The sequence below is a fragment of the Physeter macrocephalus genome, chromosome 13, assembly GCF_002837175.3.
Source record: "Physeter macrocephalus isolate SW-GA chromosome 13, ASM283717v5, whole genome shotgun sequence".
Taxonomy (NCBI): Eukaryota; Metazoa; Chordata; class Mammalia; order Artiodactyla; family Physeteridae; genus Physeter; species Physeter macrocephalus.
In genome coordinates this window covers 51385807-51399402 of record NC_041226.1, presented here as the reverse complement: position 1 = coordinate 51399402, position 13596 = coordinate 51385807, and positions in this window count along the sequence as shown.

The window sequence follows — 13596 nt, the reverse complement described above, 5'->3', positions numbered from 1 at the left end:
GAGGGGATTGGGGGAGTTGGGCAAAATAGGTGAAGGGAATTAAGAAATATAAACTTCCAGTTATAAAATACATAAGTCATGAGAATGTAATGCTGTAATGCATAGCATAGGGAATATAGTCAGTAATATTGTAATAACTTCATATGGTGACAGATGGTTACTAGACTTATTGTGGTGATCAGTTCATAATGTGTATAAACATTGCATGTGTTGTATACCTGAGACTAGTAAATATAATCTTACATGTCAACTATACGTCAATAAAACAATATAAAGGAAAAAAATAATTATTTAGGTACCTTAAGATCTGTAAGTATAAAAAATATTTTGCTTCTATCTGCGATGCATCTTATAATCATTTCTATGAAATGTATTTGTTTAATCATATAAGCTAATAAGTGAATTGGTTACATCATTTTAGCCTACCAGGCAAGAACTGTGCCTGGTGCACTTCTGGCTTTTAATAAATACCCATTTGTTAAAATGTCCTGCTTGAAAAAAAAAAAAAAAAAAAACTGTGAGAGTATAACAGCCATCCCACCCAAGCAATCCCTTGTACTGTCTCCCTAGTTTCTACAGTCTAGAGAGAATAATAAAGGTCCTGATAAGGTAATAATAAGACTGGTCTATGAGATGTGGATTGAGAGGTAGGATGGCTAGTCAGGGAAGACTCCAAAGAGCAGGCAACTCTTGTGTTGAGTCTTGGAAGATGGAGGTCCTTTGCCTGGTAGATATGGGGAAGGGCAGGGTGTCCCAGGTAGAGGAGCGTAAGAATCAGAAGGCTGAAAGTAAAAGAAGGCATTGGGAATCCAAAGAACTGCAAATTGCTCAGTGTGACTAGAGTACAGGGGGTTGGCGAGGGAAACCTAGAGAGACCCTCACTGGTCCAAACCTTCAGGGTAAGGTCCACCTCACCACAGAGTTTGCATTGTGGCATTGGGATATTTTGATGGGTTTTAAGCCTGGAAGCCACATGATTGGTTTGACTTTTGGGAAGAACATTCTGGCTGCAGCAATGAGGATGGAGAATGATACTGGTGCTGGAGGACATTTGGGAAATTCAGTGAGAGAAGGAGTCAGATGACAGAAGGTCGATTCCAGTGGGCTGAAGAGTGAAAGGTGAGGTGTGTTACCAGAAGTGCAGATTTGTCCCCAGAGAAGATAAGTTGGGAGGCAAGGGAGGGGGAGACACTACCTTGAGAGACCTACAGGGTCCAAAGTGCTTTTTATTTATTTATTTGTTTGTTTGTTTGTCTAATGTGTGAGACTTCAGAAAGCTTATTGGTTAAATGGAAGAAACAAGGAAAGAAAGGCACTAGAAATACAAGAGAGGCAAGTTTATTTTTTATGAAGCTTAAATAAATAATATACAACACTGAAATAAGGTCCAGATTTTTCTAATGATAAAAATCAGAATCACACAATATATTAGAAGATGATATAGGTAATGATGTTTTAATCTTTTGATGGAAAAGTATGGTAGACAGAAGAATGGCCCCTCACAGATTTCCATGTCCTATTTCTTGAAGCCTGTTAATATATTACCTACCATAGCTGAAGGGGCTTGAAAGTTTATTAGATTAAGGGTGTTGAGATGGGGAGATTATTCCAGATTATTTGGGAAAATGCAATATAATCATAAGAATCTTCATAAAAGGGAGGTAAGAGGGTCAGAGTCAGAGATGGAGATGGGAGATGTGATGAAGGAAGCACAGATGTGTTTGTGTGTGTGTGTGTGTGTTAGAGAGAGAGAGAGAGAGATTTGAAGATACTACACTGCTAGACTTAAAGATGGAGAAGGAAGGGGCCATGAGCCGAAGAGTGCGAGTAGCCTTTAGAAGCTGGAAAAGGAAAGGAAATGGATTCTTTCCTAGAGCCTCCAGAAGGAATGCAGCCCTGCCAACACCTTGATTGCAAGACTTCTGACCTCCTGAATTTCAAGCTAACAATTTTGTGTTGCTTTAAGCCACAATTTTGGGGTAATTTGTTACAGTAGCATAGAAAGCGAATACAAGAAGATATGAGATGGAAACCAAAAAGCAAAGGGAAAATGGCTCTTCTTAAAAAGTTTTAAACTTTTTGTATGAGTTCCAAATCATAAACCTGCTGCAAGACAACTGAAAACTGAGAAAGGTTATACAAAAGGCAATATATGTGCAGACAAAAAAGAGTTAAAAACAATGCTAATACAAAGCAAACTAAAATCAGTATAAAAAGACTAATCTAATAGAAAGTGAGAAAAGAATAATAAATTGTTAGTGTCAAAAGAAATCCAAAAACAAATAGGTAAATATGTGTTGCTAAGAAATGCAAATTAAAACATTGAAATAACCTTTTTTTAATCTGGACAAGCAGCAGTGATTTATTAGACACCCAGCGCTGGCCAGGGTATAGGGAACAACAAGCACTGCCATAAACTCTAGGTGAAGTTATAATTTGGTAAAAGCTTTCTAGACAGCAATTTGGCATTTATTGCTTAAATGGTAACTGTATTTACTCTTTGATTTAGCAGTTTCATTTCTAGGATTTCATTCTTTAAAAATGCTGACTTATGTGAACAAAGATACATATACGTAAGAGTGTTCATAGTAGCATCACTTACATAGAAATAAAATGGAAATAAACTAAAATGGGTATAATTAGGAGAATGTTTGAAAGACATTTGCCATATTCAAGTAAAAGACATTTGCCATATTCAAATAATGGACTACTATGGTCCCTTTAAAGTATTGAGGTAGATAAGAGACAATATTTATAACACATTGATAAGTGACCAAAGCTAGTCAAAAATATGTACATTCTGATTCTATCAGAAAATGTGTATATGTGTTATGTGCATTTATATATTTGTGAATTACATGCACAAATAATTTGTATCAGTAGATACTTGGAAAAAGAATCTTTCAGAATTTACAAGCAAACGGTTAACAGAGGAAAGGTTGTGAGTACAGGAGGCTTTTACCTTCCATTTTATTTATTTCTCTATCATTTGATTTTTTTTACAACACATGCTTTTTTATCCAGGAATAAAAAACTTATAGAATGGTGAAAATGTTAGAGTTTTTATGACTCTTACATGACTTAATTGAGCACAGTGGAGAATACTCAACTGAGCACAGTGGAGAATATTCTTCTCTTGCTAACAAATGACCACTCTGATTACATGTGGAAGAAAGAATCTAGCAAATTATTATTTTGCAGAGTAGACAACAAATAACTACTTGCTGAATGAGTAAATTAGTAAATAGAAGAAAAGTGATATGCTTTCATAGCTAAGAAAGGAAAGGCTCTATAAATCTCCCATAGGGACCAACACTCATTTCTTTGATGTTACCTGAGGAAAGAAGAAGTGTTTAAATATCTCTGGTGTTTTCTTTCCTTCCGTTTGCAATTCCTGAAGCTATCTTCAGTGTCCTGACATCAATTTGGAATCTTCATATAATACAAAGTATAAACATAACCTATTAGGAAACTCAAGCACGATGTTTCCTGTTGATAAAGAGTAAATTATCTCAAGAAGAAATTCCAGAGGAAATCGTCTCTGGAGTCCAATATTCTGAATCATGTGAACCTAGTGGTAGCAACTGTATCAAATAAGATATTGAATGTCATTTAAAGACTTAATTTAAATGTGATTATGCTTAATTGTATAGCACTACTTAAAAAATGGCATTAACCTTGACAGTTAAAAAAAAATATTTTGGCCATTAGCTACATCATGAAGGTGAGTGAGGTCGGACATTCACATAACCAATTTCAAATGGTTAAATGAAACCCAGTGATTGAAGTTGGCTTTATGTCTGAGGAGAGCTTAAAAAGACTAGGTCTTACAGTTGAAGTTTTAGAACTGTTGTCTATTCACATGCTCCCAACAGACCCCCTTTCCCAACCTTTTTTATTTTCACGGTTGGACCAGGCGTAAATACCAGGACCATTCAGTGTCTCTGTCCAGGGAAAGTGGAAATGGATTCAGGAGGCCAGTTCTCTAGATACGGATAGGTGTGACATTGGAAGTCAGGAGTGGTGGTAGCTTCATATTTCTCTGTGTGGATGGACAGTAGAGAAAGCCTATTGGGAGGGAAAGAGGGGAGAGGGAGGCGAGGGGAGGGGAACAGGAGAAGGAGGAAGATGAGGGATGAGGAGGAAAAGGAAGAGGGGAGGTGTGCGAGAAACCAGGTGTGCAGAAAGAAGCGGAGGCAAGAGACAGTAAGAGAAGGAGAGTACCACCTGTGTTCCTGAGGGATTCAGAGTTCTGGTGCCTTCCTAGGTCCAAATTATATTCCTGTAACCATTTGCTCCTTTTTCCTCAAACTGCGTTGGTTTGATTTCTACTCCCTGCAAGGTAAGAGTCCTAATTAGAACTAGAGAAGAAGTAAATGTGCCTTTCGTCTAGAATTATTTCAAGTAAGTCTGGAAGTCAAACTCTGTCTAGATGGCCAGAGTCCCCTGTACCTGCTGGGGTCCGTGTCTCATTTCTGGACTCCGGAGGTGAGTAGCTGTGGAGTCTACCACCCTCAGCCCCTGATTGTTTCAGTTGTTCCATTCCAACACTTAGGTTTCCATGGGAAGCAGGGGGCAGTTGGCTGCTTTGGGCAAATCACATCATTACCCAAGCTTTATCCTCTCCTTCCTTCATTACTGACCACAAAGTCACACCCCATAGATTATCGGAGGTGGAAGGAGCTCAGCAATCATCTGGTGCCACCCCCTCATTTAATAAGAAAACAGAGGTTCAAGGGAATGAAGAGGCTTATTCAACATTACCTGACAAATCAGAAGCAAAGCTAGGACCAGAACCTTCCAATATGTCTCCTCCCTGTGTACCACCACCTGAAGTGAGCATCTGTGTTAGGCTGCAGCCAAGGAAAGGAAACCAGTGCTATGGGGAAATGGTGATGAACTTTATGAAAAGCAGCAATTTTCCTCCGCTTTCAGCTTCTTGGGAGGCAGCTTAGAGTTTTCGTTCCCTCTTGCAGAGCAGAGGATTCAGCCCTGCTCCCACAGCAAGAAAAGCATTCAACTTTTCACAGCTTTCATTTTTGGGTCAGTATAGTAAATAAGAGAAAAGCTCTGCACTTAATTGGAACTTCTTTTGTAAAGCAGAATGGAAGGGTCACATAAATGTCAAAACAGTTTCCAGTGATCTGGGCAACTTACCTTTCCCTAATGCAATTGCCAAATTTTTCTGCATGACATTTGCATTGTAGAAAGGCTTGCAGGGAATTAGAAATCACAACAGGCCAGATTTTTTTTTCTTTTTTACCCTCTGCACTGATCGAAATAGGGGATTCCCACAGAGGTTTTGTGAATATTTTGTTTTTGTTTCTTTCAATTATTTTTTGGGCTTAACGTTGGTTTCAAAGCTTTTTTTTTCTTCTTCTTCCATGAACCATACTTTTCCTATGTAGCAATTGCTATCATTAAAACACCCCAGAGTCCAAATTTCAACAAATTACAGAATCAAATTTTTTATCTTAAAACAGTCAAATTAATATTCATTATCAATAAAATTAATACTCAAACTGATATCAAAGCCATATTCATGGAAATGTTTTAATGGATGGTGACATATGCAGTATTTGTTTTGTTATTTTAATTAATGGTCACTGGTATACATTTTAAATTAATCATTCCCTACCTTGTGTATTGAAAGAGGACAGTGAATTTAGTTGAACTCTACTGTTTCAGGACTTGATCATTCAAGGTAATGTTAGTTTGAGATCTGATATTTAGCTTGCTTGGTAAAAATCTTTTTCATAGTTAAAGTAAACTTACAGTGCAAACAAGGTGTCAGGAAAAACAGTTAAAATGCTTACTTTATTCTCTCATTTCCTTGTCAGAGCAACCCTATAAGACAGGCATTATTACCCACCATAAGCTCCTTTTACAGTTGAGACAAGGGGGTGGAAGAGAGGTTGAGAAACTTAAGATCACACAGGTACTGTTTGGCTCAGCTGGAAAGTAAACCCATGTTTTTCTGACTCCACGGCCTGTGCCATTTTCTTTGCCAAGGTGCATCCAATAACCATTCAGCAGCTTATTTATTAATTAATTCACTTACTCATCAAGCATTTACTGAGTCCTTATAACACATGGACCAGACAGGCTCTGGCAGTACCAAAATGACCCTAGCCTGGGGGCAGGAGATGATCACTGAACAATGTGGCCACCTCAGTCACTGAGCTCTGTACACAAAGTAACCACAAAAGACACACTTATTTGCTAATTATGAATTTTACTTATTGCTCTACCAAAGTCATATTGTTGGCATTCTTTGAGTTGCTTTGTGTAATTCAAATAGTAGAACTAACTTCATTTCTTTAATAGCTTTCAGTAGTTCAGATTATACTATTTAAGGCTGGCCACTCACCAAGTAGCCCAACATTAGTTAGGTTTTACCTTATATACCTTGTTGATTTCTGAGAGAGGGCTACTGTAAAAGATACAGCAAGCCAGGCTGACATTTCATGCAAAGAATGACTTAGGTTCTGAGTATGAGTCAAAGAACTTTTTATGTCCTCCAGGAAACTAGAAAGCAATATCCTTGCTGCATCAGTATTTCACCATATGCGTTATGCTTGCAAACATTGTTCTCTGAAATCCCTTAAGTAAGATATAACTTTAAAAGTGAATATTTTCTTTATTTTCTTCAGTTTTATATTTTTTCTAGAAATATTTATTGAGCTTTTTCTAGCTTTCTGGTACTGCTTTCAAATACATTGGTATATGAAAAGAGTAACATTTATTTGAAAAAAGCCTGTTTTCACTCATTATACCAAGTCATTTCACTACCTATAAATTGGAGATAAGAGTTGTACTGAATACTTAGGGATGTAAATGAGATAAACTTAGATAATATATGCAGAATTATTTGGGGAACTCTATCAGGTAAATATAGTAGCTCTTGTAAAAGTAAACTTATGTGCTCCAAAGTATGTAGTTCATAAATTGCAAAGTATGTGGTGTGGTTTAGGTGGTCTAAAGGATTTTATTTTTGAAACAAATTCTAATTGATTAAACATCTTAGTGGTGTAAAAGACTTCCTCTAAAACTTTTGTTTTATGGGTTCAGGTGATGAAATTTCTCATAGCAGGACACACTTGCCCTTCCTTTATAAAGCACATCTATTTTAATGGACTTCTGTTTTATGTAATACCTCTGTTTCAATACAACTAGAAGCCAGCTTGATCCTTGTATTTTTGTTTTTTCTAGAAGTCCAGTGTTTCTCAGATTACAACAAAAACAAGTGAAAGCTTTTAGCGCAACCAAAGTCTGAAACATTTTTTTTAAAATTAATTTATTTATTAATTTTAAAATTTTTGGCTGCATTGGGTTTTTGTTGCTGCGCATGGGCTTTCTCTAGTTGTGGCAAGTAGGGGCTACCCTTCATTGCAGTGCACAGGCTTCTCATCGCGTTGACTTCTCTTGTTGTGGAGTATGGGCTCTAGGCACATGGGCTTCAGCAGTTGTGGCACATGGGCTTCAGCAGTTATGGCTCACGGGCTCTAGAGCGCAGGCTCAGTAGTTGTGGCATATGGGCTTAGTTGCTCAGCAGCAGGCATGTGGGATCTTCCGGGACCAGGGCTTGAACCCGTGTCCCCTGCATTGGCAGGTGGATTCTTAACCACAGCTCCATCAGGGAAGTCCCGGAACGCTTTTTAAAATCAGGTTTTTAACTTTCCACAAAGCTGGACCCCTGGTTGTGAGAATAACACTGATCAACAGTGTTGTCATAGTCCCAGATCTGTCATATTGTACTTAAATGCTGTTACAATTTACTACAGAAAGTGCATCAGAATCAAATGATTAAATTTGAGCTTTGCCTGCTGTGAAAGTTTCAAACAACTACACAAAAGTAGACAGGCTTGTGTTGTCAGCACCTGCAAGTGCAGCATGAAGGTGCTGAAGGAGTGGGTAATTAATGATCTTGGAGAGATTGGAGGGCTGAGTGAAAAACGGTTGAGGGTGGAGCTGCCCCTCTGGATGGAGCTGGCTGGTGTTAGTGAAAGTTACTCCTGGAGCTGTGTATTGCCTCTGGGAGCATGTAAATACTTCTTCTTAATTCGAGTTACTCTTTCCAAAGTCTATAAAAGGAGAGTCAATTTTGTGTGGGCTGCCTGAAAAAAAGAAAGCAAAATACCCAGTGGGCAACTGGTATTATAAAATTAGCACACAGAATGTATTTAAGAATGAGTGGGGAAATAGAGGGCAGGGGAAACTTATTCTATTTCCAGATAAATGGCAGAGTCTGGCAATAAAATTTCATTGCTCATGAAGTTAGAGTGCCTTCTGTAACAGTTCTAAGAGAAGCTTAGAATGCCCCAGATGAATTCTCTAAACCATATCCACCAACCATGAGAATACATTGGGGGCAGGCATTGATGGAAGGCAGGAAGAGAAATACTGGAAACTCAGGTTTGAGGATCAGCTGTATCACTCACCCTGCAATGGTTAACTCTGATTTCAAAACTTTCTTGAGATTTTCATTTTGTCATCATATTATTTTTTAAGTTCAAAGACCTTTTTTTCTCTCTCAATGTTCTTAGCTGTATAGTTTCGTGTTTTTAATTTGTGGATTAAGTATACTACTATCCACTCATTTTTAAGAATGAGGCAATAAAATTTGGTCAATCACTATGTATAAATGGGAAGGGTTTATCAGTGGGTGACTTCTCTATTGATGGACCCCACCTGTCAGTACATGCATGTCTTTTCTTTTGGTTTGGTCATTTTCCTATCTGAAAGTTATAAGCCTTTCTATCTGCATTCTGGAGGAAATGAGCAGGGCTCTTACCATTTACTTAATGCCCATATTTACAATGTAACACACAGACCCTCAGTTCTGCCTATGCGTTGAGCTCAGAATCTCTCTGGTTCACTCTTTTTAGAGAGTAAGACCTCCGTCTTCTGTTGGGGTGGGAGAGACGTCTGGGGTTCTAAATGCATTTTGTGCAGATTTTCAATTTATCCTCTTGTTTTTATAGCCCATCTGTACTCTCACTCCTATATAATAGGCTGCCTCAATTCCTGAGGTTTTCTGTGGATCAGCCTGGCTTCTTCCCGCTGCTGGTGGTGGGTCACTTTTCTCAGCTCTATGTCATCAATTACCTCTTATCCACCAGCTTTCTAGTTTCCAAAGTTGTTTTGCTGTTGTCTTTTTTCTTGCTGTCTTCTTCTTTGTGAGTTTATGCTCTTAAAAAAAAAAAAATCTCTACTGTCATCCAGTGTGGTTTGGGGAAGGAAGTGATAGACACCATGTGTAAGTGGTCTCAGTGTTTGTTTTTAATATTGCTTTAAAAAATCTGGAACTAGTTTCCCCTGAGGGCAAGCCTATTAAGAACAGAGCACTGTGGGATATTTCAAAATGGTTCCTTTTCTCCTTCCCTCTGCTGGAAGCATGAGAGGGTTTTTCTCTGATGTTTTATGAGGGAATCTGGTCGGGTTCCTGGAGGTAAATCCCCCTATGACTGGGTTTCCATGGAGATTTTTAACTCTCAGGCTTGTCCGTGCTGAGCCACCATCAGTTCGTCAATTACAGTTCCCAGCTTCCTGCTCTGCACTTGGTTCCCAAAGGTAGGGTGGAGAAATTTAAACTGTTCAAGAGAATCCAACTGGCCTCATCCAACTGGCCTCCATGAGCACTTGTCAAAGAACTTGGAACTTCCACAGCGAGCATCATGTGGAAGGTGTCAGAAGGAGGGAGAAGATGGCTGTTGCCAATCATCAAAGTGGATTCTGTTGGAAAACACTACTGAGCTCAAAAATCACCAGGCCTTGAAAAGAAAAGATACAGAGTTTCTCCCCAAATTTTCACTAACCTCGCTGTAATCTAACAGTAGTTGCACCTAAACTGCCTAACCAAAAAGGAAAAAACATGCACTGAACCATTTGAAACTCATACAGTTTTCCATCAAATTCCAACATGCTGAGAATGTTTACAGTCACAGTGTATTGGGTAGAGGACACTCTGGTAGAAGTTTAAGGACTGGTGGCAAGATTTTTTTGGCAAAGACAGTCTGTTTCTCTGAGACTTGTTCTCTGGTTTTCCTCAGTAAATTGGGTGTAGCAGGAAAGGAATCTTAGAACTGCTGGGGTTGCAGAGTAAGAATGAAAGCATAGGAAATAGCACAAATATCTGTTCTAGCCAGATAATTATCATAAATATTTTTTAAAACAAAAATAATCTACCATTGGACTCTGGGAGGGCTCATGCCAAGGAGTACTTCCCAGAACTTCTGCTGTCAGTGTCCTTGTCCCCGTGGTGAGCCACAGCCACTCCCTGCCTCTGCAGGAGACTCTGCAACACTAGCAGCCATGTGGCTGACAGGGTCTTGGTGCTCCGGTCTGGTGTCAGGCGAGCCTCTGAGGTGGGAGAGCCGAGTTCAGGACATTGGACCACCAGAGACCTCCCAGGGCCACGTAATATCAATCTGTGAGAGCTCTCCCAGAGATCTCCATCTCAACACTAAGACCCAGGTCCACCCAACGGCCAGCAAACTCCAGTGCTGGACACCTAATGCCAAACAACTAGCAAGACAGGAACACAACCCCACCCATTAGCAGAGAGGCTGCCTAAAATCATACTAAGTTCACAGACACCCCAAAACACACCACCAGATGCAGCCCTGCCCACCAGAAAGACAAGATCCAGTGCACCCACCAGAACACAGCACCAGTCCCCTACACCAGGAAGCCTACACAAGCCACTGAACCAACCTTGCCCACAGGGAGCAGACACCAAAAACAACGGGAACTATGAACTTGAAGCCTGAGAAAAGGAGACCACAAACACAGTAAGTTAAGAAAAATGAGAAGACAGAGAAATATACAAGAGATGAAGGAGCAAGGTAAACACCCAACAGACCAAACAAATGAAGAAGAAAAAAAAGAATTGAGGACAGTCTCAGAGACCTCTGGGACAACATTAAATGCACCAACATTTGAATTATAGGGGTCCAAGAAGAAGAAGAGAAGAAGGAAGAGTCTGAGAAAATATTTGAGGAGATTATAGTTGAAAATTTCCCTAACATGGGAAAGGAAATAGTTAATCAAGTCCAGGAAGCTCAGAGAGACCCATACAGGATAAATCCAAGGAGAAACACGCCAAGACACATATTAATTAAACTATCAAAAATTAAACACAAAGAAAAAGTATTAAAAGCAGCACGGGAAAAGCAACAAATAGCATACAAGGAAATCCCCATAAGGTTAACAGCGGATCTTTCAGCAGAAACTCTGCAAGCCAGAAGGGAGTGGCAGGACATATTTAAAGTGATGGAAGGGAAAAACCTACAACCAAGATTACTCTAGAGAGCAGGGATCTCACTCAGATTCAAAGGAGAAATTAAGACCTTTACAGACAAGCAAAAGTTAAGAGAAGTCAGCACCACAAAACCAGCTTTACAACAAATGCAAAAGGAACTTCTCTGGGCAGGAAACACAAGAGAAGGAAAAGACCAACAAAAACAAACCCAAAACAATTAAGAAACTGGTAATAGGAACATACATATCGATAATTACCTTAAGTGTAAATGGATTAAATGCTCCAAGCTAAAGACTTAGACTGGCTGAATGGATACAAAAAGAAGACCCGTATATATGCTGTCTACAAGAGACCCACTTCAGACCTAGGGGCACATACAGACTGAAAGTGAGGGGATGGAAAAAAGATATTCCATGCAAATGGAAATCAAAAGAAAGCTGGAGTAGCAATTCTCATATCAAACAAAATAGACTTTAAAATAGACTTTTACAAGACACAAAGAAGGACACTGCATAATGATCAAGGGATCAATCCAAGAAGAAGATATAACAATTGTAAATATTTATGCACCCAACATAGGTGCACCTCAATACATAAGGCAAATGTTAACAGCCACAAAAGGGGAAATCGATAGTAACACAATCACAGTAGGGGATGTTAACACCCCACTTTCACCAATGGACAGATCATTCAAAATGAAAATAAATAAGCTTTAAATGATACATTAAACAAGACGGACTTAGTTGATATTTATAGGACATTCTATCCAAAAACAACAGAATACTCTTTCTTCTCAAGTGCTCAAGGAACACTCTCCAGGATAGATCATATCAAGGGTCACAAATGAAGCCTTGGTAAATTTAAGAAAATTGAGATTGTATCAAGTATCTTTTCCTACCACAATGCTATGAGACCAGATATCAATTACAGGAAAAAAAAAACTGTAAAAAATACAAACACATGGAGGCTAAACAATACGCTACTAAATAGGCAAGAGATCACTGAAGAAATCAAAGAGGAAATCAAAAAATACCTAGAAACAAATGACAATGAAAACACAATGACCCAAAACCTATGGGATGCAGCAAAAGCAGTTCTAAGAGGGAAGTTTATAGCAATACAATCCTACCTCAAGAAACAAGAAATATCTCAGATAAAGAACCTAACCTTACACCTAAAGCAATTACAGAAAGAAAAGCAAAAAACACCCAAAGTTAACAGAAGTTAGCAAAAGGAAGGAAAGGAGAAGTTAGCAGAAGGAAAGAAATCATAAGGATCAGATCAGAAATAAATGAAAAAGAAATGAAGGAAACAATAGCAAATATCAATAAAACTAAAACCTGCTTCTTTGAGAAGATAAGCAAAGTTGATCAACCACTAGCCAGACTCATCAAGAAAAAAAGGGAGAAGACTCAAATCAACAGAAGTAAAAATGAAAAAGGAGAGGTAACAACTGATACTGCAGAAATACAAAGGATCATGAGAGATTACTACAGGAAACTATATGCCAATAAAATGGACAACCTGGAAGAAATGGACAAATTCTTAGAAAAGAACAACCTTCTGAGACTGGACCAGGAAGAAATAGAAAATATAAACAGACCAATCACAAGCACTGAAATTGAGACTGTGAATAAAAATCTTCCAACAAACAAAAGCCCAGGACCAGATGGCTTCACAGGTGAATTCTATCAAACATTTAGAGAAGAGCTAACACCTATCCTTCTCAAACTCTTCCAAAATATAGCAGAGGGACGAACACTCCCAAACTCATACTACGAGGCCACCATCACCCTGATACTAAGACTAGAGAAAGATGTCACAAAGAAAGAAAACTACAGGCCAATATCACTGATGAACATAGATGCAAAAATCCTCAAGAAAATACTAGCAAACAGAATCCAACAGCACATTAAAAGGGTCATACACCATGATCAAGTGGGGTTTATTCCAGGAATGCAAGGATTCTTCAATATACGCAAATCAATCAACGTGATACACCATATCAACAAACTGAAGGAGAAAAACTATATGATCATCTCAATAGATGCAGAAAAAGCTTCTGACAAAATTCAACACCCATTTATGATAAAAACCCTCCAGAAAGTACGCGTAGAGGGAACCTACCTCAACATAATAAAGGCCATATATGACAAACCCACAGCCAACATCGTTCTCAGTGGTGAAAGACTGAAACCATTTCCTCTAAAATCAGGGAAAAGACAAGGATGCTCACTCTCACCACTATTATTCAGTATAGTTTTGGAAGTTTTAGCCACAGCAATCAGGAAGAATTAGAAATAAAAGGAATCCAAATCAGAAAAGAAGAAGTA